The sequence below is a fragment of the Schistocerca piceifrons genome, chromosome 6 (assembly GCF_021461385.2).
Source record: "Schistocerca piceifrons isolate TAMUIC-IGC-003096 chromosome 6, iqSchPice1.1, whole genome shotgun sequence".
In the NCBI taxonomy this organism is placed as follows: Eukaryota; Metazoa; Arthropoda; class Insecta; order Orthoptera; family Acrididae; genus Schistocerca; species Schistocerca piceifrons.
Genome location: NC_060143.1, coordinates 477,963,251 through 477,988,774, shown reverse-complemented (window position 1 = coordinate 477,988,774; position 25,524 = coordinate 477,963,251).

The following is a 25,524-nucleotide window of genomic DNA, read 5'->3' as shown; positions in this document are numbered from 1 at the left end:
CATTTGTCAGAATGGTTACATTGGAAGACAGATTAAGCGTGCGTTGCGCTATCAACCAACTGTGCACAGGGTGACTAATGATTATACCGAGGTAGCACCAAAGTCTTCAGCGTTTTTGCCTTATGCAGGGAGTATTTCGAACAACATTGTTCGTTTTTTACGCATATATACGATGTTAATTGTGTTTTTCGACTTCCATCTAAGATAAGTGTCCTTCAAGGTTCCGTAAAGGATGATCTTGGTTTACTAAGGCAGGTGTCTATCGTAGTCCCTGCAGTTGTGGCACGCCGTGTGTTGATCAGATTATCCGTACTGTGAAGGAACGTTGTACTGAGCTTAAACCGCACACATGCTTACAACAGCCAAGCAAATGCGCCATTACATTACATTGTCTTGACACAGGTCATGTTATGGAAATAACAACACGGAGGTTCTGGGTTGGGACAGCGAAATTAAATTAGCAAGTAACTTCAAAAACAGAGATGGTAGTCTGTGTCTGAATTCTGTATTGAGTCCTGCGCTCTCACTTGTCAAAAAACAGAGGGGCAGAGTTTATGCTACCTCACCCGTTGATTAGTAATTTCACTATCGATAATTTCTGACGTCGGTCCTTGTTGGTTTGTGAGGGCGCAAGTGTGTGTGTGTGTGTGTGTGTGTGTGTGTGTGTGTGTGTGTGTGTGTGTGTGTTCCCTCGCACAACGCTTACTTGCTGCAGGTTCGCCTTGAGAATGTCTGGGTGTGTTCCTGTCGAAATAACGGCGGTTGTCGACGCCGTAACCAGCTGCATTCCCTAAGTTACTCGAACATTGTATACGTCGATAGCAAATAAGGTCTCACATCTACATACATATTGTCCAAGCCACGGTACGGTGCATGGCAGAGGGTACCCTATACCAGTACTAGTCGTTTCCTTTTCTCTTCCACTCGCAAATAGAGCGAGTGAAAAATATTTGTCTATATGCCTCCGTATCAGCCCTAATTTCTCGTATCTTATCATTGGTTCTTATGCGGCATGTATGTTGGCGGCAGTAGAATCGTTCTTTAGTCTGTTTCAAATACTGGGTCTCCGAATTTTCTTAGTAGTGTTCCTCGTAAAGAACGTTGCCTTCCATCTAAGGATTTCCAGTTGAGTTGCCGAACCATGTCTCTTTCCCGGTGCGTCAGCCGTGATTCTTTGCACATCTCGGCGCGAGTGTAAGCCAGCAGTGGCCTGTGCAGTAGCGCACCTACGGCCAGTCGCCGCGTCACCTGTTGGGCAGTTCAGTGGCACACCGGCAGTCGGGGCCTATTAACAACCATTGTCTGAGGATGTAGTCTTCGTCGCAGCGAGTCCATCTGAGCTGCAGCCCTGTACTTCAACCAACCTAAGTCGCATTGACATTCAGCTTTCTGTTCATACCCTCAATCAGTACCACGTATAGAGTCATAAAAAGTTTTTAGCTTGACCCTCTTCCCCTTTAATAGCTTCGCCAACCTTCGACATCATCTGTCACCGCGTATTTTGTTTCGTGTTTCTTTTAATTATTATTATTTCGATCTCTCTGCTAATCCTGTGAAAGCACGTGTTGGATTTGTAATAAACTAAGTCTAAAAAGAGTAATATTTCATTTCTGTACCCTATTCATCCTGACCATTGGAATTGTAACACATTTTCGTGATCTGGGGGTATGTAATAAGGGTAGGAAACTTTTCACCCTGTTTGGGGATCAGGTCTAGATACTTAGCTCTAATGCACGCCAATGGAATCTTCGTGTGTACATGAGCCGGCCTGGGTGGCCAAGCGATTCTAGGCGCTACAGTCTGGAACCGCGGTCGCAGGTTCGAATCCTGCCTCGGGCATGGATGTGTGTGATGTCCTTAGGTTAGTTAGGTTTAAGTACTTCTACGTTCTAGGGGACTGATGACCTCAGATGTTAAGTCCCATAGTGCTTAGAGCCATTTAAACCATTTGTTTACCTTATGCAGTTAAGATTCACAGAATTGTTAGGTAAATTTTACACAAACATCAATTTTACAATTTGTAAGTGCTCGTATAAGCCGGTGGCGTAATAACACGTCAATGAACACCAAAAAATGTCGAATGTAGAAAATCATTCACGCGGTCGCAAAAATTTGTACAGTGGTAGGGGGTAGTGCGATTATCAACGCCTTAGAAATATTGATCGATGGGGGTGAAGTGTAGGATTGAGGGTGCGTTTAAAAGTCTCTTTTGTATGTTTTTCTTCAGAAAACTACGGTCTTTAGTGAAAACATATGCCAGTTCTAATGGTTCAAATGTCTCTAATCACTATGAGACTTAACATCTGAGGCCGTCAGTCCCCTAGACTTAGAACTACTTAAAACTAACTAACCTAAGGACAGCACACACTGAAATGTCCCAATAGAAAAATTTATGAATTACTGTGCTGGTAAACCCCTTACGTTATTTGATTTTCAAACAGCTGAGAAAAACTGAACGTACTCAGACATTTCTCTCTTTACTTATTGTGATCAACACTAAACTGACACACAATATTTTTAGCGCAACGCAGTCTGACTTTCAACAATCCCTACAAAAGAATGGCCCTGACTAACAATAACCTATACCTTTCATGAAACACTTACCACACAAAAATCTTCGTTACTCGAACTACTGCAATACAGCGAGCGCCAATACTGCCAGCTAAATAAAAGATTCTAACAACTGAAGGCACTAACTACTGATAGGCATAGTTAGCAAATGAAAAATTTTGATAGAGAACAAAAAATGTATTTACCTTAATAGTGTTCAAAACTCCGGCATCTCTCTCCCCACATCCACCACTGCTGGAGGCTCACCTTCAACTGCGCAACGCTACGCGCTGTTCACATCCAACTGCCCATCACTACAATAGCAAAATTTCGAACAATGCCAACCAGCCACAGACTTCACACAGCACAGTCAGTGATTTTCATATAGACCACTACTTGGAGTTACCAACATAAAAACCTAAACAGCCTACTTACAACACATCCATGCCTGAGACAGGATTCGAACCTGTGACCATACCAGCTGGGCGGTTCCGGACTGAACCGCCTAGAACAACTCGGCCAAAGCGGCCGACTCGTATGCCAGTACAAAATTTAAGTACATTGTATTTCGTACAAAATGATCCTGGTCGTTTTTCTGTATGACTAATAGTTCGTGCGTAACAAGTGAGAGGTTATGAAAATATCACACGTGGTTTATGAAGGCCAGCTATAACACTGCATAAAACGACATCGGTAGGGGCAACTCATCCACCCTCTATATCGCGGCACCTTCATTACTGGCAGTAGGAATAAACGATTGCTCCTTGCTTGTGATTCTATGGAAGGCCGTATAATCCAGTGCAAACAGCAAACTTAAGCGTTAAGATCCATTATAATATCAAGCGACATATTATTTACCTTCAGAAAGGTGTAAGTCTGTTTTTCAAACTTTTCGTCGACTAAGCACTGCGATACTTTGGATCTACGAGTAAATTCTGCATCTTTTGAATATAACCCGGCTTGTTCATTGCAATGCAGCATTTCCCATGACCGCGGGTATGGCAGTAACATTACACAGTGCTCTGAAGAAACCCGAATCAGCCCTCTCTGCTGCTGGAATGTTACACTTGGATGGATGTGACTTTGTCAACAAAGCCTGGGCGTCGGTGCAAAGTTCAAACTCTTTCCTGGTACTCGTAACTCGGCGTCGTTGAGAGATTTCTCGGTGAGGTGGAGCAGAGGAAGGAAATGTTCAAACTTATCTCAATGCAGGGTATGACACAACGGAGTTCCTAATCAGAATGGGTCCAGGAAGCACCGCCCAACAAATCACAAGCAAACGGTCAAACTGTCGAAGAAATTCACAAATGGGGAAACCTGGACGCCGTTTTAGATACGTTGACGACACTTTTGTTATTTGCCATCACTGCAGTGAAAATTAGTACAGATTTTTATAACATGTCAGTTTAGTGTGCCCGAATATTCGCCTCAGTCTGCGGTGAAAAAGAATGCCGTCTTCTTTTCCTTTGTTTGTTGGTCAGGAGGAAGGGTTATGGTATGTCAGGAGTATCTGCAGTGTGATAGTTAATACCATCCGGTTCACCATGAAAGGATACTTCATACCATGGTTCACAGGGATCATGTTCTTATCTCAGACCCTGAAAGTTTGTCAGCTAAAGTAGGCCGCCTTCGCATTACCTTTTCACAGGAAAAATGTAATGAGTCACAGGTCAAATGTGTGTTGCGCTATCGACCACAGTGCGTCGTATGAGTCTCGAGGATAATGAGGGACACCGAGATCTACAGGTTTCCCTTTAAAAGATATCCATCATAATCGACCATCTTCCATATAGTCTGTTTTTACGACTTTTGGGTATTCGCGGCTGCTTCGACTACGCGAATGTACTTCCCTGAGGTCTCAATGTATCAAAAATGCTTCAAATGGCTCTAAGCACTATGGAACTTAACATCTGAGGTCATCAATCCCCTAGACTTAGGAGTACTTAAACCTAACTAATCTAAGGATGTAAGTAGGCTGTTTAGGTTTTTTATTGGTAACGCCACCTCTGTATGAAAATCACTGGCTATGCTGTGTGCAGTCTGTGGCTGCTTTGCATTGTTGTAATACTCGCCATTGTAGTGTTGGGCAGCGGCAGCTGGATGTGAACAGCGCGTAGCGTTGCGCAGTTGGAGGTGAGCCGCCAGCAGTGGTGGATGTGGGGAGAGAAATGGCGGAGTTTTGAAATTTGTCATGAACTGCTATATTTATATATGATGATATCAAGGTAAATACATTGTTTGTCCTCTATTAATATCTTTCATTTGCTAACTATCCCTGTCAGTAGTTAGTGCCTTCCATAGTTTGAATCTTTTATTTAGCTGGCAGTAGTGGCGCTCGCTGTATTGCAGTAGCTTGAGCAGCGAAGATTTTTGTGAGGTAAGTGATTTGTGAAAGGTACAGTTTGATGTTAGTCAGGGCCATTCTTTTGTAGGGAATTTTGAAAGTCAGATTGCGTTGCGCTAACAAAATATTGTGTGTCAGTTTAAGCACAGTCATGTATAATTGTTAAAAGGGGACATTTCATATGTCGACCCTTAGCCGAGGATACCTCACTGGAATCTTCTGATTTTTTCTTGTAGTTTGTGTAATTAGTGTAGATTTTGTTTATTGCTAGCGCGTAATTATAGAGAGAATTTCCTTTGTAGTTGTAGTTTTTCATTGTTGTACAGTAAAACAGTTGTGGCATGCATGTAGATTTGCAGCAAGTTTTTCGCAGCTGCGCTTGCAATTAACTAAATATTATTTTCAGTGCTATGTTAATGTGTTCTCTTATTTTTGCTCTTCAAATTGTGCTTTTCTGTGTTGTCGTGTGATATATTGTGACAATAATGGCGTGTGAAAAACGTAATACTAGGCTCCAAAGTAAACTGAGAAATGACAGTGAAGACGAAAGCAGTGTGACAGCGCCGCAGAGTAATGAATTAACAGACATTCAAAGTAGTAATTTGGTAACTGTGCATAGGGAAATGGAGCAGGCGGCAAACAATGGCGTGGACAGTGAAACAATTAGTGAAGAGGGACGCATTATCGATCGATCGGTCGGCAACAGCTTGCCTCAGGAATCGGGAATGACAGGACACAATTTTGCAAATACTGTAGACTCAGGTTTTGGGTTCTCACCGTTTTCTCAAATGAGTCAAGACACATTTTCTGCTTGTCAAAATGTGAATGTTGCCGGTTCAACTTCACTGCCGAAAAGCACTGAGGAACATGTTTCAGACACCAGTGCATTGTTATTACAATTAATGCAACAAATGGGACAAAAGCTTGAAAAGTTAGACACAATGGAACAACACCAGAGACAAACACAGCAACAGTTAGACACAGTGGAACAAAATCTGAAAAAGTTAGACACTACACTTGAACAAACACGTGAAGATTTAACCACTGAGTTACATAACATCGAATCGAAATGTCAAAAGGTCTGTAATGACGTAAAAACACAAATTTGTGAGCATTTCCAACCTATTTTTTCGCGTCATGAAAATGTATTACAGAATCACGAAGCAGCCATAAAAGATCTGCAAACTATTGTTCATGAAAATCATGAGACCTTGCAAGCTATAATTGACTCAGTTGCATCTACCGATTCGGTTACGCAACTTGCAAGAACTCAGGAAAACTTAAAGGACACAGTAGATACCCTGAAAATTGGTTCAGAAAGACACATGGAGGAAATAAGTACACTATCGGAGAAAGTAGCAGAACTTTCGGATCAGGTCACTAACTTATCTACAAAGGTAGATGATGATCTGAATGACACAAGACCCGTAGCCTTCACTGACACAGAAGAGTATGAACAAATAAGAAAATTCAAACAAAATCAAAATCAAATCAATACACAGTACAAAAGAGAAATCCGGGAAGTACAAGATCAGTTGACGCAGGTAATACAAGAATTACGTATTTCAGAGGACACTCGCGCTCCAATACGGGAAGAGGGACATAGAAATACGGAACAAACACAAGACAACTACACAGGACACTTCGGAAATTATGAAAGAAATTGGCAAGGCGCATTGGATTTTGAGATGGAACCGCCGAAACGAAGTAACAATGACCGACATGCGACTCGCCGACATGACGATTTTGACTATAAGCTGTTCATTACTACACGTAAATTCAAAACATTTAAGAATTCTGGCAACGACATTCATCCACAAGCATGGCTCCATCAATTCTCTCATTGTTTTCCTCCCAACTGGTCGTTAGAACACAGATTAGAATTTATGTGTGGCTACTTAGAGAATGAACCAGCTGTAAGAATGCGATCGATCATTCACGATTGCCACAGTGAAGGAGAATTTTACCATGCCTTCCTCTCAGCATATTGGTCTCAAGCCACACAAGACCGAGTAAAACATAGCATCATAATGATGAAACGTTTCGAACAATCTGAATTTTCCAGTCTTATGAAATATTTTGAAGACATGTTGCATAAGAATCAGTATCTTTCAAACCCATACAGCCCTTCAGAACTCATCCGCATTTGCTTAATGAAATTACCTGAACATTTACGACACATTATTTTGGCAGGACGTTGCAAAGATTACATTGAAGCTTTTCAGGGACTCCTACAAGAATTAGAAATTGACACAGACAGTCGCCGGAAAACAGGAATACAACAATTACAGGTCACATCCGTCGCAATTCCGCGATGGAAGAAATAATAACTGGGCGCGACAAGGCTATTCTCACAACGTAAATCGTGACCAAAACAGACACCACCCATATGACAACCACTGGCAGAGTAATAGTTACAGAGAAAGATCGCACTTCCGTAATTATGAATATGACAGAGATAACCATAGAAACAGACAATATGGAAACCAAAACAATTATTATCAAGGGAGACAAAATAACTTTAGACGCAATGGACCAGCGCGCAGTTACGATTCCGGGAGAAATTCTCCACCACATGACCGACAAGAAAGAAACTACAGGAACTACCGACATGACGACAGACGATATGATCGTAACGACAGATCTGAATTGCATCAGAACTGGCGGGATTCGAACAGAGCAGGGCCTTCTCGTCAGAGTGAATTTGTAGAAGTTAGGTCTCCTAATCCCAATAACGACGCGCGCCAACAAAGAGACAGGCAATGACTCGCACAGCAGGCAGCTGCGTGCGGCCGCTGGCTCAGGGAAAAATAACAAAGACGCTAGCCATGAGAAAAGATTTAGCATTCTTTACCGATGTAAACAACATGATAATTGCTCTGAAGTTGAAAGTCTGCGTACTAGGAAGAGTAAAGGATTGCACCACACTTCACATGTAAAACCGCTTACTGAGAGATAATCTGCTTTTTAACTTTGTCTTTGCCATAAAACGTTTCACTTCACGTTACTAGTATGCTTTAGAATCTGTTACCATGCAACAATGTTTGAAGTTAAATATCCAGTCAAGAACCAAGATAACTTATTTAAACAGAAATTACGAATCCATTGTTATAGTGAACAGACGACGCAATGTTGTTATTTGTGCATTCTTGCTTGTTAGTTGCACGATTACGTAACGACTATAAGGCTCACATACTTAGACCATTTACCAGTACTGCTAATGAGATTTTAATGCAACATTTTGGTTTACTTGAAAATGTATTCTGGATTTAAAGTACTTTCTGTGAGATACCAGATGACACAGTGGTTAGTTTATGTGACAGCTACACGATTTTATCACGATGCTACTAATGAGTGACAATATACAATGTTGCTTTTGCGGTGTTTCTGTTTTATATCTGCACAGTTTTTCTGTTTTATTCTGGAAAGTAAAACATGTTTTAGTAGTAACTTTTGTAGTATAGCTACAATGAGACAGGGTTTTCCGTAGCACAACAATACGTTACAGCACAGTACGTTCTTCACCACAACAATAAGCGTAATAACTAAAATATCTATACACAAAGCATTTCACTTTTGTTTATCATGAGGTAAGTACATTGACTTCTGCAGAACTTAGCTTTCGGAGGACGATAACTACGACACTTCCACAGAGATTATCTTACAGCAAGACGCATATTTAGCGCTACAGGACACGTATTTGAGTGATTAATTTTGTACTTAAAATATTTATTTTTAAAGATTTTTGAATTACAAAGAAAGTTTTCCGTGATACATTTCATTCCATTGCTGTAATCTGTAACACCTGAGGGCATAATTACATTAATCCTCAGGGGGGTACACGCTTACTTTGTGTACCATGTGTGTGGCAACCACAAGGAACCCTAGCTAATATGGTATTTTCTTATACAACTTTACACATCGGTACCATATTTCTCTAACACACAAATTACACAGCTATCTGATCAATTAACTGAGAGATAAACATTTTTTTACTACATCAGTGACACATGTTTACGCAATACACAGTTGGGTAACTTCACACTTATGAAATTGTATTTTGTCTGTACTTTGTAAACTGTTCATATTTTGTTTGGAACCATTGTGATACTATTAGAGCTTTGAATGATGTATTTGGTATGGATTCATGATTTTTAAAGTACGTTTGAGGCAGATGACACTTTTGACATGAGCAGAGAATTTTTTTAATTATTGGAGGAAGCTACGACGATTTTGAGATTTGACTGAGGTGTTATGATGTTATTATTACGACGACGATGTGTACTATGCTGTTGAGATATGTTTATGATCAATAAGATGATGCTACCGTATATGAGGAATAAGAAGTATGTTGGAAACCAAGAATCGTACTTTAAGAGTTATGAAATGTGCGTAAATTCGTGACTGTATCACAATGCTGACGAATATTTTATTTGGACACTTATATTTATGGGATTTTCTTTCTACAGATTTGCAACACTAATTCTTGACCTGTGAAATATTTTTATGTGAGACTGTCACTGTAGCGGAAACTGCTGTCGTAAATATTTCCGTAAGAAAGTTAAGTGACCACCTGCACGTAATGCGTCGCGGGCACCCACCTGGGCGACAGCCGCCCGAAAAAAAAAAAAGCCATTAGCCTTTCAGCGGCACAGGTAGAAAAAAAAGAAAAAAGGCAGGCCTTTAACCTCGCCATTGACATTCCTTTAGAGAAAATATTGCAAATGCGACACCCTCATTACTTCCATTAACCTTGCTATTGACATTCCTTTGTAGAAAGCATCGCAAATATTACACGCTCATTACCTGAAAACATATGATTACTCGTACTTTGTGCTAATTACTGAAATGCTTATGAATTGAAGGGAAATATTCGTACATCTGCACACCTGAATATGACAAGTGTCTTTCTACGAGAGTTGAGAGCTACTGACTTACGAAATGCCACATAGCTATTGAATGATGTTTTTATGCTTTGGTTTGCGTAATTGCTTATTTCATTTGATATCTGGTTTCCAGCTGTGTTGCAGCATTGCTTTTATAAAATGAAATGCATTTGCTAATGTGAACACTTTCTGTCAACAGATCTATTAAATAATTATTTTATGATCCACATTCTTCAAAAAAGGAGCACTTAGAAAGGAAAGAACAATAAGAAGGAACTAGTAACAGTAACACATAATTTTCTTTTCAAGTACATGGTAATATTTCTTTTACAATAAGTTGTTGTGGTGCACCACTTTAATTACTTAGACATTAAGATGTGAATATACATTTCCCTTATCTGTATTGTTGTTTTTACTGTAATATTTTTTCTGCTTGAGCTATGTCATGTTTAGGCATAAGTTACTGCTGTTTGCCAGGCATAGTGCTGCTAAATTTAACTTTGTATTACTCTGTTAAGCTTTTCTTGTTGCTGCACATTGGCTCATATTAGTTGTAATTTTGCATTTTTTCTGTTAATTTAGATTTACTGTAGCTTGCTTTGCGATTTTCCATTTTTTTATTGCTGTTTATATTAATTGTTTTATGTGCTGCTGCACTGCCTCGTCCCTTAGTTTAGCATCTGAGCTCAGTAGATTTAAGTTAGCTTAAGAGGAGTAGACTATATAAGAAACTAACTATTATAAATTTATAAGAAATGCATTGAGAAGCTATCAGAAAATGGTCTGGCAAAATAAAAAGGATACTGTACAGTGGAGTAAAACTATTATTGACAGAGGATGTGAACAAAATACAGAAGGCGGGCTTAGATAGGGCTTTTGGGAATAATGATGAACAAAGGGAGATCTCCATGCAAAATACTGCAGTAAAACAAACCCTGTCCTTTCCCTTTTGTGTTATCCCACTATATGCTTGTGTACCCTTGTGTATTTGTTTTCTTCCTGTCTCTGTGTACTGTTTCATAGAACTTTTTTCTCTTCTAATACTAAGTTACATTCACTATGATGAGGAATACTGTTATCCTCAAATACAATTGGCATTAATAATGTGTTATTTACTTTGTAAAGATGTTTAGACATTATTTATTCTGTTTTGTGTTAATGCTCATGTGTGAAGTTGATGTTTCGAAAGTTATTCTGATCTTTTATGTATGTACTCATGTCATAATTCCTGTAACACTGACGTATATGTCTATTTCTATTCTTTTGTAACGCCTGTTTTACTACAAATGTTATCTGTATTGTTATGTTCTTTAATGATGTATTTTGTACCTTTGTAATTGTATTCCCATGTTATAAAATTGTAATTGACACCAGTTCATCTTATTATTAACTTGTAAGTTACATTTCACTGCACACGTTTCTGTTGGTCATAGTATATGGACAATATGTGAGAAGTAGGGACTGATAGTGTTTGCATGAGTGTTAATAATTCAGCAAGGGACTGGATAACAGCATTGCTGGTTCTAAGGACAATTCCAAAAACTTTGTGAGTGCACAACTGGTGGTTATGGACTTGCTATATTATCCGCAAGACTCTTCAATGGTGATTGTGCGCCTGCACAGTCACAACAGATGGCTGCTGGCTATCTCTACAAGGACTACAGTGTGTCTGCACCTTTGATGACCCACCAGTACCATTAGCTCTACAAGGACTACAGTGGGTCTACATCTTTGATGATCCATCAATACCATTATTTCTACAAGGACTGCAGTGGGTCTGCACCTCTGTTGGCCCACCAATACCGTAATCTCTACCAGGACTACAGTGTGTCTGCTCTGTGATGACCTACCTACCAATACTCTTCAAAATTTCGACTGACTCTGCTGTGGGTTTGCTCTGTTGTTGCCCATTACCTGTATGCATGTCAAGAGTCAGCACTGTCTTACCGTTGGAAGGACAACACTACTTCTTCAAGACTGCATGGAAATCCACTACTTCTGTGTGCATTTTCTTTTACTGCTCAGGCTTTGAGAAAAACTCTGCATTTTTACTGTGATGAACAATCTGGACTGTCTTTATGGACTGTGAGAAATTTTTAGCTTTTGACCAACATTGTATCAATAAGTGTGTGCATTTGATTTCTTTGTTATTGTAATTATGAAAATTTTTTTTCAAATCTGTATTGGCCACTGCCCAATCCAATTTGTAAAATTTTTGTGGGGAGCATGGGGGCTATGTAAGTAGGCTGTTTAGGTTTTTTATTGGTAACGCCACCTCTGTATGAAAATCACTGGCTGTGCTGTGTGCAGTCTGTGGCTGCTTTGCATTGTTGTAATACTCGCCATTGTAGTGTTGGGCAGCGGCAGCTGGATGTGAACAGCGCGTAGCGTTGCGCAGTTGGAGGTGAGCCGCCAGCAGTGGTGGATGTGGGGAGAGAGATGGCGGAGTTTTGAAATTTGTCATGAACTGCTATATTTATATATGATGATATCAAGGTAAATATATTGTTTGTTCTCTATTAATATCTTTCATTTGCTAACTATCCCTATCAGTAGTTAGTGCCTTCCATAGTTTGAATCTTTTATTTAGCTGGCAGTAGTGGCGCTCGCTGTATTGCAGTAGCTTGAGCAGCGAAGATTTTTGTGAGGTAAGTGATTTGTGAAAGGTACAGTTTAATGTTAGTCAGGGCCATTCTTTTGTAGGGAATTTTGAAAGTCAGATTGCGTTGCGCTAACAAAATATTGTGTGTCAGTTTAAGCACAGTCTTGTATAATTGTTCAAAAGGGGACGTTTCAAGGACATCACACACGACCAGTCCCGAGGCAGGATTCGTACCTGCGACCGTAGCAGCAGCGCGGTTCCAGACTGAAGTGCCTAGAACCACTCGGTCACAGTGGCCGGCTCTTAATGTGTCTCGCTGATGTCTTTTGTTTCGGCAAATGTCAAATGACTTGCCGGTTTTGGAGGAAAACAAGGCTTTCTGTTCAATAGGTATTTCATTTTTGCTGCTCTGGAGTGAAAGTGGGTTTTACTCGTGAGTCCTATGGTGTAGTAATGAAAGTGACTGCATTGGTATATTCTGAGAGAAAGGGAGGGAGCCATGTGTGACAGGAGCAGTGAGCTTGTAGTAACGAACTGATTATAACAAGTATCTACAGCTGCTCGCTGTTCGTCTATTCTACAGCACAAGGTAATTTGTTTATTACGACCTGCAGATCTATACTAGAACAGAGTGATTGTGTAGGCAACGTTACAGAATGAGTAAAATCGCAAAGACGGTGTAAGGCTTCCACCCATTCATCTATTTACCGGTCTGGTGTGGTAGTAGCAGATACTAAATAGAAAGCCGATGTTTTAAATTTCGCGTTTTAGAAATCGCTCACGCAGCGGAATGGTACAAATCTATTGTCTGGCCATCACGCAGAGTCCCGTACGAATGTCGTAGTTATAAGCATCCCTGGTGTCGAGAAATAACTGCATTTATCGCGAATATCTCGCCCAGCACAAAGTCCGGAACGACTAGAGAAAAGCCCAGGCGACACTTGTACATAAGAATGATAAAGAACGGACCCGAAAAATTATAGATCAATATCCGTAACATCGGCTATCTGAAGAATTCTAGAATATATTTGAGTTCGAATACCATAAATTGCCTTGATATGGAAAAGCTCCTGTCCAGGGTCGAGCGCTGTATTAGGAAGCATCCCTCGAGCAAAACTCAGTCTCCCCTTTTCTTACATGATACACTGCGAAATGTGGATGAAGGCAACAGGCAGATTTCATATTTCTAGATGTGCGGAAAGCATTTGACACTGTGCCTCACGGCAGACTTTTGACGAAGGTACAAGGAACTAGAATAGGTTCCCAGATATGTGAGTGGCTCAAAGACTTTTTGTGTAACAGAACCCAATATGTTGTCCTCATGGCCCAGGGACAAGGGTATCGTCAGGAATGCCCCAGGGAAGTGTGATAGAACGGCTGTTATTTAATATACAACGGTACATAAATGATGTGTCGGTCAGTGTGAGCAAAAATTGGCGGTTGTTTGCTGAAGATGCTGCGGTGTATGGCAAGGTGTCCTCGTTAAGTGACTGCAGGAAGATGCAAGGTGACTTAGACAAAATTTGTAGTTGGTATGATGAATCTCTCTAGCTTTTAATTTAGGAAACTGGAGTTTCATGCGTATAAGTAGGAATAATAATCCCGTAATGTTCGTATACAGCATTATTAGTGTCCTACTTGACTCCAGGACGTCGTTCAAATATGTGACGTAAACGACACCGCATATAGAGCGCTAGTGCAGTCTATTACTGAGTACTGTTCGACTGTTTGAGTCTACACCAGGTAGGATTAAAGGAAGACATTGAAGGAATTCAGAGGCGGGCTGCTGGATTTGTTACTGTTGATTCGAACAATACGCAAGTATTACGGAAAAAACACACTGACACTCTGTGGCGGCTCTCAGGCAATTTCCCGAGTGGACGACGTACCTCTGCCGAACTGCCCAGCAGTCCTCTACCGTGGACGTCTGCCGCGTGCCACGAAAATCTCTTCTCTCTCCTCTCTTCCCTCCTCGACAGCAAATCCTCGTGGAGCCGCCAAAATTGCCCCCATCAATGGCCACGTCTCCAGCGCAAATTGTGCCAATGGCATACCTATAACACCGCGCCGGAATTCCCGCCTAGACAGGGCATAGCGGCCTTCCTGCAATGGGAAAGTTTTCCTCCAAAGTCTATGCTCTCTTCCATAAAACTTGGCACCAGAGAATTGCGTGTTCATTCTATATCTCTGGAGGACAATGCTCTCCTTCCCACCGCAAATTATGAAACTCTTGTCAGTCGCACACCCGATGTGGACAATGCGCCTCCGGATTGCAGGCCATTGGCCACTGTCCTGCTGAAGACGGGGTCGCCCTCGTGGGCCAACTCTATGGCGAGGTGCCACCGTCCGCACTCAAAAGCAAAGTGTCACGCATTTATAAAAGGCCAGATGCTGTTCTTGTACGAGTCTACAACTATTTCGCTCAGTTCTGCCGCCCTGGTCATGTCTTCCTCACCGATACAGAATAAAATCTAGTGCCACAACTGCTAGCGGCAAAGAAACTCTGTCATTCCCTGTCACACATTTAGTCATCCTCATGGGTCGCTACGTAACTGAGATGGCCGCAATTCCTCTGCAGGGCCTACATAATTAACATGGGTGAAAAATGGCGTGCCGAAAGGGTTATCACTTCCAAGGTTACACTTTAGATAATATTTGGTGAAAGAAATAAAGAGCTACACAGATGAGCCAAAACATTATGATCACTGCCCAGCATGAGACTCAGTGCTCCCAGTTGGCGTTGCAATTACATGGCGCGGTAGGGAAAACAAATAAAATGAAAAATTCTAACGATGATTCGGGCCACAAATAGAGACTTCTACAAGGGTAGATTCTGCCATAAGCACCTATGGAAACAGGTTAAAGGACAGTAATAACACGAGTATGCGGCAAGTGTTCACTTACAATAGGATGCCGAGGTCGGAGGGTTGCCAGCTGTGCAGTCCAGGGTAGGCGGTCCTCTGTGGCAGATTTCACGACAGAGTACAATTCTTGTACAATCGTATAGTGTTTCCAGCGTTAAGCTCACGTTGTTCAAGATGGGGCTCTGCACGCGACATTTACTCCCGCTGAGCGAACGACATCGCCAGTTCCGTTTGCAGTGGGCACGGGATCATCGAGATTGGACCGTTGATCAATAGAAGCGTGTCCCGTGGTCGTATGAATGTCGTTTCTTGTTACAATAGTCGATAATACTGCCCAGATAAGCCGTCATACGCGCAAGCAGCTGCTCAAAACACAGCACCATTCCACGAACGAATTCAGTACCTACACTGAGAGACAGTGTAATGTAATTAAGTAAAATTTTAAATTTATTATATCTGCTTTGATAGCTTTTAATAAAAAGACGTAAAAACAAAAGAGAAATAACTAATAATACTATGAACAGTGTAATGTAATTTAATTCAGCCCGACGAGGATCAGCAATCAGCAAATTAGCTCAGTGCTCAGGGTGGTTACGGGACCATCAATTGTGCCATCGATAGTTCCGATGCCACAGAGTAGGTGGACGTTCGTAGGTTGGCACTTCGAGAGCGAAAGACCAACGCCGACCACAGCGCCCTCTAGCCAACGCTGTGGAGCTCAACGAGCGCCACTCTGCTTTCTACCCAGTTGGTCAACAGTAAACGACCAAGCAACTTACCATCTACTTGTAGGGGAGATAGCCATTATATACTTTGCCTTTGTAACTTCTAGTAACTGTTAGCTTTAAATAAAAATATGGCATTTCAGTCTTTGATCGCTATTTTTTATTTTCAATGACCGGTTTCAGGTTAGCTGCCCATCTTCAGATCATATATTGCAGTTACAGAGTAACTTGTCGGTACAGAACTATCGGTTCGTTGTCGCAATATATGCAATAAATGAATTGAAGATGGGCTGCTAGCCTGAAACCGGTCATTGAAAATAAGAAATAGCGATCAAACACCGAAATGCCATATTTGTATTTAAAGAACGATCGCGGAAATCCCATTAAGAGAATCATGTCTAGTTTTGATAAACTGTGAGCTTTGATACATGAACGGCTTCGCACCTACGTGCTCATCTGTACCAAAAGTTAAGTAATGTGTTTGTGTATGTTTATACACCAGTAAAGGTGCTTTAACTTTACTTGCAGTGCCGAAGTGCTTTACCTCACCTGCTCCTACTCGCTACTTTCCTTCGGCCTATTTTACAGATCTCAGGAGCAGACCCACGCTCCGCTTACCAGGCGGGATGCAAAAGAAATAGTTAATTGTCTCTCTCCTGAATCTTCACAGATACCAGCGTGGTCCATAGATAGCGACCAAGCAGGCCGCGGTAGCCGAGCGGTTCTAGGCGCTTCAGTCCCGAACCGCGCGACTGCTACGGTCGCAGGTTCGAATCCTGCCTCGGGCATGGATGAGTGTGATGTCCTTAGGTTAGTTAGTTTTAAGTAGTTCTAAGTTCTAGGGGACTGATGACCACAGCTGTTAAGTCCCATAGTGCTCAGAGCCATTTGATAGTGACCAGGCCAAATATCTCACGAAATAAGCGTCAAACGAAAAAACTACAAAGAACGAAACTCGTCTAGCTTGAAGGGGGAAACCAGATGGCGCTATGGTTGGCCTGCTAGATGGCGCTTCCATAGGTGAAACGGATATCAACTGCGTTTTTTTAAATAGGAACCCCCATTTTTATTACACATTCGTGTAGTACGTAAGGAAATATGAATGTTTCAGTTGACCACGTTTTTCGCTTTGTAATAGTCACAAACGTATAAGTACGTGGTATCGCCTAACATTCCGCCAGTGCGGACGGTATTTTCTTCGTGATACATTACCCGTGTTAAAATGGACCGTTTACCAATTGCGGAAAAGGTCGATATCGTGCTGGTGTATGGCTATTGTGATCAAAATGCCCAACGGGCGTGTGCTATGTATGCTGCTCGGTATCCTGGACGACATCATCCAAGTGCCCCGACCGTTCGCCGGATAGTTACGTTATTTAAGGAAACAGGAAGTGTTCAGCCACGTGTGAAACGTCAGCCACGACCTGCAACATATGATGATGCCCAAGTAGGTGTTTTAGCTGCTGTCGCGGCAAATCCGCATATCAATAGCAGACAAATTGATCGGGAATCTGTAATCTCAAAAATGTTGGTGTTGAGAATGCTACATCAACATCGATTGTACCCCGTACCATATTTCTATGCACCAGTAATTGCATGGCGACGACTCTGAACGTCGTGAACAGTTGTCGTGAACAGTTCTGCCACTGGGCACAAGAGAAATTACGGGACGATGACAGATTTTTTTACACACGTTCAATTTAGCGACGAAGCGTCATTCACCAACAGCGGTAACGTAAACCGGCATCATATGCACTATCGGGCAACGGAAAATCTACGATGGCTGCGACAAGTGGAACATAAGCGACCTTGGTGGGTTAATGTATGGTGCGGCATTATGGGTGAAAGGATAATTGGCCCCTATTTTATCGATGGCAATCTAAATAGTGCAATGTATGCTGATTTCCTGCTGATGTTCTACCGATGTTACTAGAAGTTGTTTCACTGCATGACAGAATGGCGATGTACTTCCAACATTATGGATGTCCATGGAAAGTCCATGGAATTCTATATAATGCACTTGATTACTCGCTGGCATGCTACGCCAGCGATTCATACAATAGTTATCGATACATGGCATTTACACACTTCAAGTTCATGACCATCTCAGAAGATACAGTACAACAGCAATGGTAGGATTACCGATGGCAGTGACAAAAAGTGGAATCACTAAAAAGAATCTTCCGAAATTGCTTCACCAAAGAAGAGGAGATAAGTATTCCACAATTCGAAACGAGAACAGCTGCCAACATGAGTTACTTGGAAATAGGTATCCTTGGTGCAGTGAAGCAGCTGTTATCACTTCATAAGGGCACGTCATCTGGCCCAGATTGTATATCAGTTAGGGTCGTTTCAGAGTATACTCACACAATAGCTCCCTACTTAGCAATCATATACGATCACAATAGCTCGTTCGACGAAACATTCCCACCCAAAGAACAATTTGGAAATTTGTCGTTGGGCTTATGGGACCAAATTTCTGAGGTCATTGGTCCCTAAGCTTACACACTACTTAACGTAACTTAATCTAACACAGATACACCCATGCCCGAAGGAGGACTCGAACCTCTGACGGGAGGAGCCGCGCGGACCTTCAGAAGGCGCCTCAGACCGCGCAGCTAACCCACGCGGCCCCACCCAAAGACTGGGAAGTTGTGCAGATCATATCATACTCAAAGAAAGGAAATAGGAGTAATCTTTTGAATTTCACATCCATGGCACTGACGTAGATTTGGAGTAGGATTTCGGAACATACGGGGTGTTTCAACTTGACACAACTACATATCTCAAGAATGACGCACCGCACGAAAAAAAAAGTTCTATGTGAAAAGTTAATGTTGGTAATGGTGGACATCTGTCTGTGTTACAACTGGCCACCTCCTAACCACACCTCCTGCTTTCGCGCGATCGCCCAATTTTTAATGTATATTCAGATTCTACACCAAAAAATGCTTACGGTTTCCTCAAACCATTGTTTTGCATTCGTGATAGAAAGCGCTGTAATCGACATTTATGAAATTTCAATATTTTTGCAATAAATAACCGACGCATTTTAATCGGCATTGCATTTCAGATGTAAATATAACCCTACGTGTTCTAAAGCTTGATATTTATGTTCGAAACTTACTTTAGTTATGCAAATTTCAGTGTCACTGCTATATGGTTGGCTTTTTCAGCATCCGATTAAGAACTACGTTCTGTAATAGTTCTCTGTTCCCATCAAGACGAAATCAAGCAGCCCAAGGGTGAGAAGCGTGGGGACTCGCCGAAATCAAGCACCCTAATGGTGAATGGCAAGGGACCTCACCGATATCAAACACCCCGATGGGAAAAAGAAAGCTATTACATTCATGTCGTTGTTCCTGGATTACGCTAAACGTAGTTTCTCACCATACATTGGGAATGGCTAATCATATTGTACTTTACAATCAAATTTGCAACACTAAAGGAAATTTCGAACATAAATAACAACCGTTAGGACACAAAAGTTTACATTTACTTCGTAAATGAATCGTGAAATCATAAGCGTCGGTTCTTAATTGCAAAACCAGGCACACTTGATATTTCTCCATTACAGTGGTATCTACCACTGAATGGAAAACAATGGCTTAAGTAAACGGTACGTATTTTTTTGTGTATAATTTAAATATTCTACAAAATGGGGGGCTTCCTACTTCTATATACAAAGTTTACCTCCCCAGGCAGGAGAGGTGGTTAGCCGGTGGCCAGCTGTAACACAGACTGATGCCCACTTCACTAATATTAACTTTTCACGCTGAATATTTTTCTTCGTACGACGCGTCGTTTTCGAGATATAGTTGTCTCAAGTTGAAACAAATTCGAATAAATATGAACATTACGAATTACCTCGAAGAAAACGATCTACACTCCTGGAAATGGAAAAAAGAACACATTGACACCGGTGTGTCAGACCCACCATGCTTGCTCCGGACACTGCGAGAGGGCTGTACAAGCAATGATCACACGCACGGCACAGCGGACACACCAGGAACCGCGGTGTTGGCCGTCGAATGGCGCTAGCTGCGCAGCATTTGTGCACCGCCGCCGTCAGTGTCAGCCAGTTTGCCGTGGCATACGGAGCTCCATCGCAGTCTTTAACACTGGTAGCATGCCGCGACAGCGTGGACGTGAACCGTATGTGCAGTTGACGGACATTGAGCGAGGGCGTATAGTGGGCATGCGGGAGGCCGGGTGGACGTAACGCCGAATTGCTCAACACGTGGGGCGTGAGGTCTCCACAGTACATCGATGTTGTCGCCAGTGGTCGGCGGAAGGTGCACGTGCCCGTCGACCTGGGACCGGACCGCAGCGACGCAAGGATGCACGCCAAGACCGTAGGATCCTACGCAGTGCCGTAGGGGACCGCACCGCCACTTCCCAGCAGATTAGGGACACTGTTGCTCCTGGGGTATCGGCGAGGACCATTCGCAACCGTCTCCATGAAGCTGGGCTACGGTCCCGCACACCGTTAGGCCGTCTTCCGCTCACGCCCCAACATCGTGCAGCCCGCCTCCAGTGGTGTCGCGACAAGCGTGAATGGAGGGACGAATGGAGACGTGTCGTCTTCAGCGATGAGAGTCGCTTCTGCCTTGGTGCCAATGATGGTCGTATGCGTGTTTGGCGCCGTGCAGGTGAGCGCCACAATCAGGACTGCATACAACCGAGGCACACTGGGCCAACACCCGGCATCATGGTGTGGGGAGCGATCTCCTACACTGGCCGTACACCACTGGTGATCGTCGAGGGGACACTGAATAGTGCACGGTACATCCAAACCGTCATCGAACCCATCGTTCTACCATTCCTAGACCGGCAAGGGAACTTGCTGTTCCAACAGGGCAATGCACGTCCGCATGTATCCCGTGCCACCCAACGTGCTCTAGAAGGTGTAAGTCAACTACCCTGGCCAGCAAGATCTCCGGATCTGTCCCCCATTGGGCATGTTTGGGACTGGATGAAGCGTCGTCTCACGCGGTCTGCACGTCCAGCACGAACGCTGGTCCAACTGAGGCGCCAGGTGGAAATGGCATGGCAAGCCGTTCCACAGGACTACATCCAGCATCTCTACGATCGTCTCCATGGGAGAATAGCAGCCTGCATTGCTGCGAAAGGTCGATATACACTGTACTAGTGCCGACATTGTGCATGCTCTGTTGCCTGTGTCTATGTGCCTGTGGTTCTGTCAGTGTGATCATGTGATGTATCTGACCCCAGGAATGTGTCAATAAAGTTTCCCCTTCCTGGGACAATGAATTCACGGTGTTCTTATTTCAATTTCCAGGAGTGTATTTACAAATAGCCAGCACAGCACCAGACAATATCGTTCTTGTGAAACACAAATAGCTCTTTATTCACACGAAGTAATGAGTCTTATCGACAGGAGTTCTCATGTTGATTCCTTGTTTGTAAATTGTCAGAAGGCTTTTGATACGGTTCCTCTTAAGTGGCTCCTAACGAAATTGTATTCTTGTGGAGCAGTCCTATCGTCTCAGTTCTGCGACTACATTCGTGATTTTCGGTCAGAAAGGTTACAGTTCGTAGTAACTGATGTAATGTAACGGAGTAAAACAGATGTAATACCTGGCGTTCCCCAAGTAATTCTTATAGCCCCTCTGATTTTCCTAATCTAGGTAAACTATTTAGGAGAGAATATAAGAAGCCCTCTTAGATTGTTGCGGATGATGCTATCGTTTACTGTCTAGTAAACTCATCAGAAGATCAAAACCAACTGAAAGATGATTAGACAAGATGGTTCGAAAATTGGCAATCGACCGTAAATAACGAAAAGTGTGTAGTCAGCTACACGAGTACTATAAGAAATCCATAAGTTTCGCTTACTCGATAAACTACACTAATCTAAAGGCTGCGAATTCAACTAAATACTTAAGGATATAATTATAAATAAATTAAATTGCATCGATCACATAAACTGTATTGTGGGGAAAGCGAAGACTGCGTTTCATTGGCAGAACACGTAGAAGATGCAACTAGTCTGTCCAAGAGACTGCCTGCACTACGCTTGTCCGTCCTCTTCTGAAGTACTGCTGAGAAGTAAGCGACTTTTATCACACGGAATTGACGGACGACATGGAAAACTTTCAAGGAAGAGCATCTTGTTTTGTATTTTCGCGAAATACTGGACAAAGTGTCACGGACATAATAAGCGAGCTCCTGTGGAAATCATTAAAACGAGGGCGTTTGTTTATTGCAGCAAGATCTTTTCACGAAATTTCCAACATCAACTTTCTCCTGCGAATGCGAAAATATTTTGTTGACGCCCACCTACCACGTGTAGAAGTTTGAAACCGGCATTCGGCTGCAATAATTTCACGTCTTCTGTTTGAGACTGATAAACAGTATTTTAATCAAAATAATCTCCACTGCTATTTATAAATTTCTCCCACCTCTCCGGCAGGCTATGAATGCCACGCCAAAAAAATAGTTCCTCGTTTGGAGCGAGCCGGTCAGCGAGCCATTTTCGTACATTTTCGTATGAACTGAAGTGTTGTTCAGCGAGAGCGCGTCGCAGTGTTGCAAACAGATGATAATCGGACAGAGACAAGTTTGGAGAATAAGCCGCATGCCCTAGTATTTCCAAGCTGAACACCACGATCGTTTCCCAGACCCGTTTTGCTGTGTGTGATGGGGCGTTATCTTGGAGGAATACGACTTGCCTCTTTCCATACTCCGGTCATTTTCGACGTAATGATTGATTTAAATCGATCATTTGAAGTCGGTAGCGATCAGTTTCACCAAATTTTTGCAGCTCATAATGTATGACACCCTTCTAATCCCACCAAACACAGAGCATTGTTTTCTTTCGAAAGTGGTTTGGCCTTGCAGCGGATGTCGATGGGTTTCCTGGATTTACGCGTGATTTACGACGCTTAGGATCCATTTTTCATCATATGTCACTATTCGATGAAGAAGCAACTTTCTTTTGCGTCTGGCAAGCAACATTTCACAAGTAGTCGTCCGATTAGCTTGCTGTCTTTCATTCAGTTCATGAGGGACCCTTTTTCCCGCTTTCTGCACCTAGCTTTCAACCGAAGAGAAAGGGCTTTTATGCGTCACATTCAATTGTTCCGCTAGTTCCTGTTGAGTTTGAGTATCATCTTCATCCAATAAGGCCTGCAATTCGTTGTCTTCGAACTTTCTCGGTTGTTACCCGCGCTCGTCGTTTCTCACGTCAGAATCGCCACTTTTGAATTTTTTGAACCACTCGAAACACTGTGTTTTCCCAAGAGCATGTTTCCAGAAAGCTTCGATAAGCATTCAATGCGATTCTGCAGCTGTTTACTTCAAATGATAACAGAAAACCATTACTACCCGCAAATCGTAATTCGTAGGCACAAAACTCAACATGTTTACGGGTTTGTAAAAGATACCGACCTATGGAACTTGGGTTACTGTGTGTTGACATTCGTCGTCAGCCGTTACAGGTATCAGATGGCGCTGCAGACGCTGTCTCAATAACGGGCCTTACACTGAGGGCTAGCGATATCTATAGGGAAATTCCGGATTCATACTTCTACACCTGGTACATAGGAAGCAATAGTCGTTGTAATAAAACAAGGGAAATCAGAGATCGCATAAAAAGATTTAACGGCTCAGCCTTTTTTTTTTTTTTTTTTTTTTTTTTTGTCTCCGCGCGCTGTACGGTAATGGAACGGTAGATAAGCAGTCTCAAGCTGGTGTGATTAACCTTCTGCCAGGCACTTAATTTTGAACTGCAGAGAAGCCTTGTATGTAGTGGGGGCAATATTATGCTGCGGGGGACGTTCACCTCGGATTCCATAGGACCCAAAACTGTCTTTACTTAGCTCTCCTTCTGGCGTATTCATTATCGGCAACTACTGTACGGGAATAACTGAAATCCCATTGCGGAAGTCCTCGTTATCTCTTATCTCATTAGCCCACTTAATTCTGACAAATATTCTGCAACACCACTTATCAAACGCTACGATCCCTTCTTTTCCGGTTTGACCAATGTCCATACTGTGCTCCAAAAGTGCGTTCTCAGACATTCCTTTCACAAACTGAAGCTTTTGTTGATACTAGCTGACGAATTTTAATTAGGAATGCCCTTGTTGTTTGTGCTATATAGTTTTTATACCCTGCTTCCTTCGTCATGAGCTATTTCGCTCTAAGGTACAGGAATTCCTTCGCTTAGTCTATTATGCCGTCTCCAGTTTTGATAAGTTTACCACCAATTCTGTTCAGCTACTTTTCATTAGATTCGTCTTTATTTGGATTATTCTTAGTCCATATTACAAACCTCATTAAACAGTTCACTGCATTCAAAAGGTGTACGACTGTTCCTCTCACAGAGGATCGTATTGCTAACAGCCGATATTATTGTTGTACTCTTCCCCTCTGAATTTTAATGCCACTCCTACGCTTTATTCTTTTCACAACTTCATCAACGTACGAGATGAGGAGCAGCGGACAAAGACTGCGCCCATGTATTTTGTCCTTTTTAATTCTATTTATTCCGTCTTGGGGTTCAAATTTTATTGTTTCCTACTGTTTCTTGTAAATATTGTACATTACTCGTCTTTCCCTATAGTTTATCCCAGTTTTCTCGGGAATAGGTTTCCGGACTACTTTTTCGCCGAATGCTTTGAGGGTGTCTCCAATTTTCTTGAAATTGGCTGCATTATCGAGCATAGCGTCAGAATTGTCCCCCATAAGTCTGTGCCGACTTACTCTTGCGTAAATCCAGAGTACGATTCTGATTACCTAGACGTTCTGTTGAGTCTCAGCAAGTCCGAAGTCATTTTTCCAAATTTCGGGCTCTGAGAATCATCACATTTACGTTTTGGTATACAAGATAACAATCGATATACTTAATATTTAATTTAGCTATTAATTAGCATTTTCCGAGTTTTGGTTTCCAAACATTTGTTAATTCTGCTTTACTGACAATCCATGAAAGTGGACCATTCAACACTGCATATTTCCACCGAAGAACTCCTGCTGTTTCAGTGTTGGCACATCACTTCTGATTAGGCCGGCCGCGGTGGTCTAGCGGTTCTAGGCGCTCAGTATGGAACTGCGCGACTGCTACGGTCGCAGGTTCTAATCCTGCCTCGGGCATGGATGTGTGTGATGTCCTTAGGTTAGTTAGGTTTAAGTAGTTCTACGTTCTAGGGGACTGATGCCCACAGATGTTAAGTCCCATAGTGCTCAGAGCCATCTGAACCATTTTTAGTCGTTTCTGGAACTATTTGTATGGATTGTAGCCATGTATGGAAGTGGAACGTGGACGGTAAATAGTTTAGACACTAAGAGAATAGAAGCTTTTGAAATGTGGTGCTACAGAAGAATGCTGAAGATTAGATGGGTAGATCACATAACTAATGAGGAGGTACTGAATAGAATTGGAGAGAACAGAAATTTGTGGCACAACTTGACTAGAAGAAGTGATAGGATGGTAGGGCATATTCTGAGGCATCAAGGGATCACCAATTTAGTACTGGAGGGCAGCGTGGAGGGTAAAAATCGTAGATGGAGACCAAGAGATGAACAC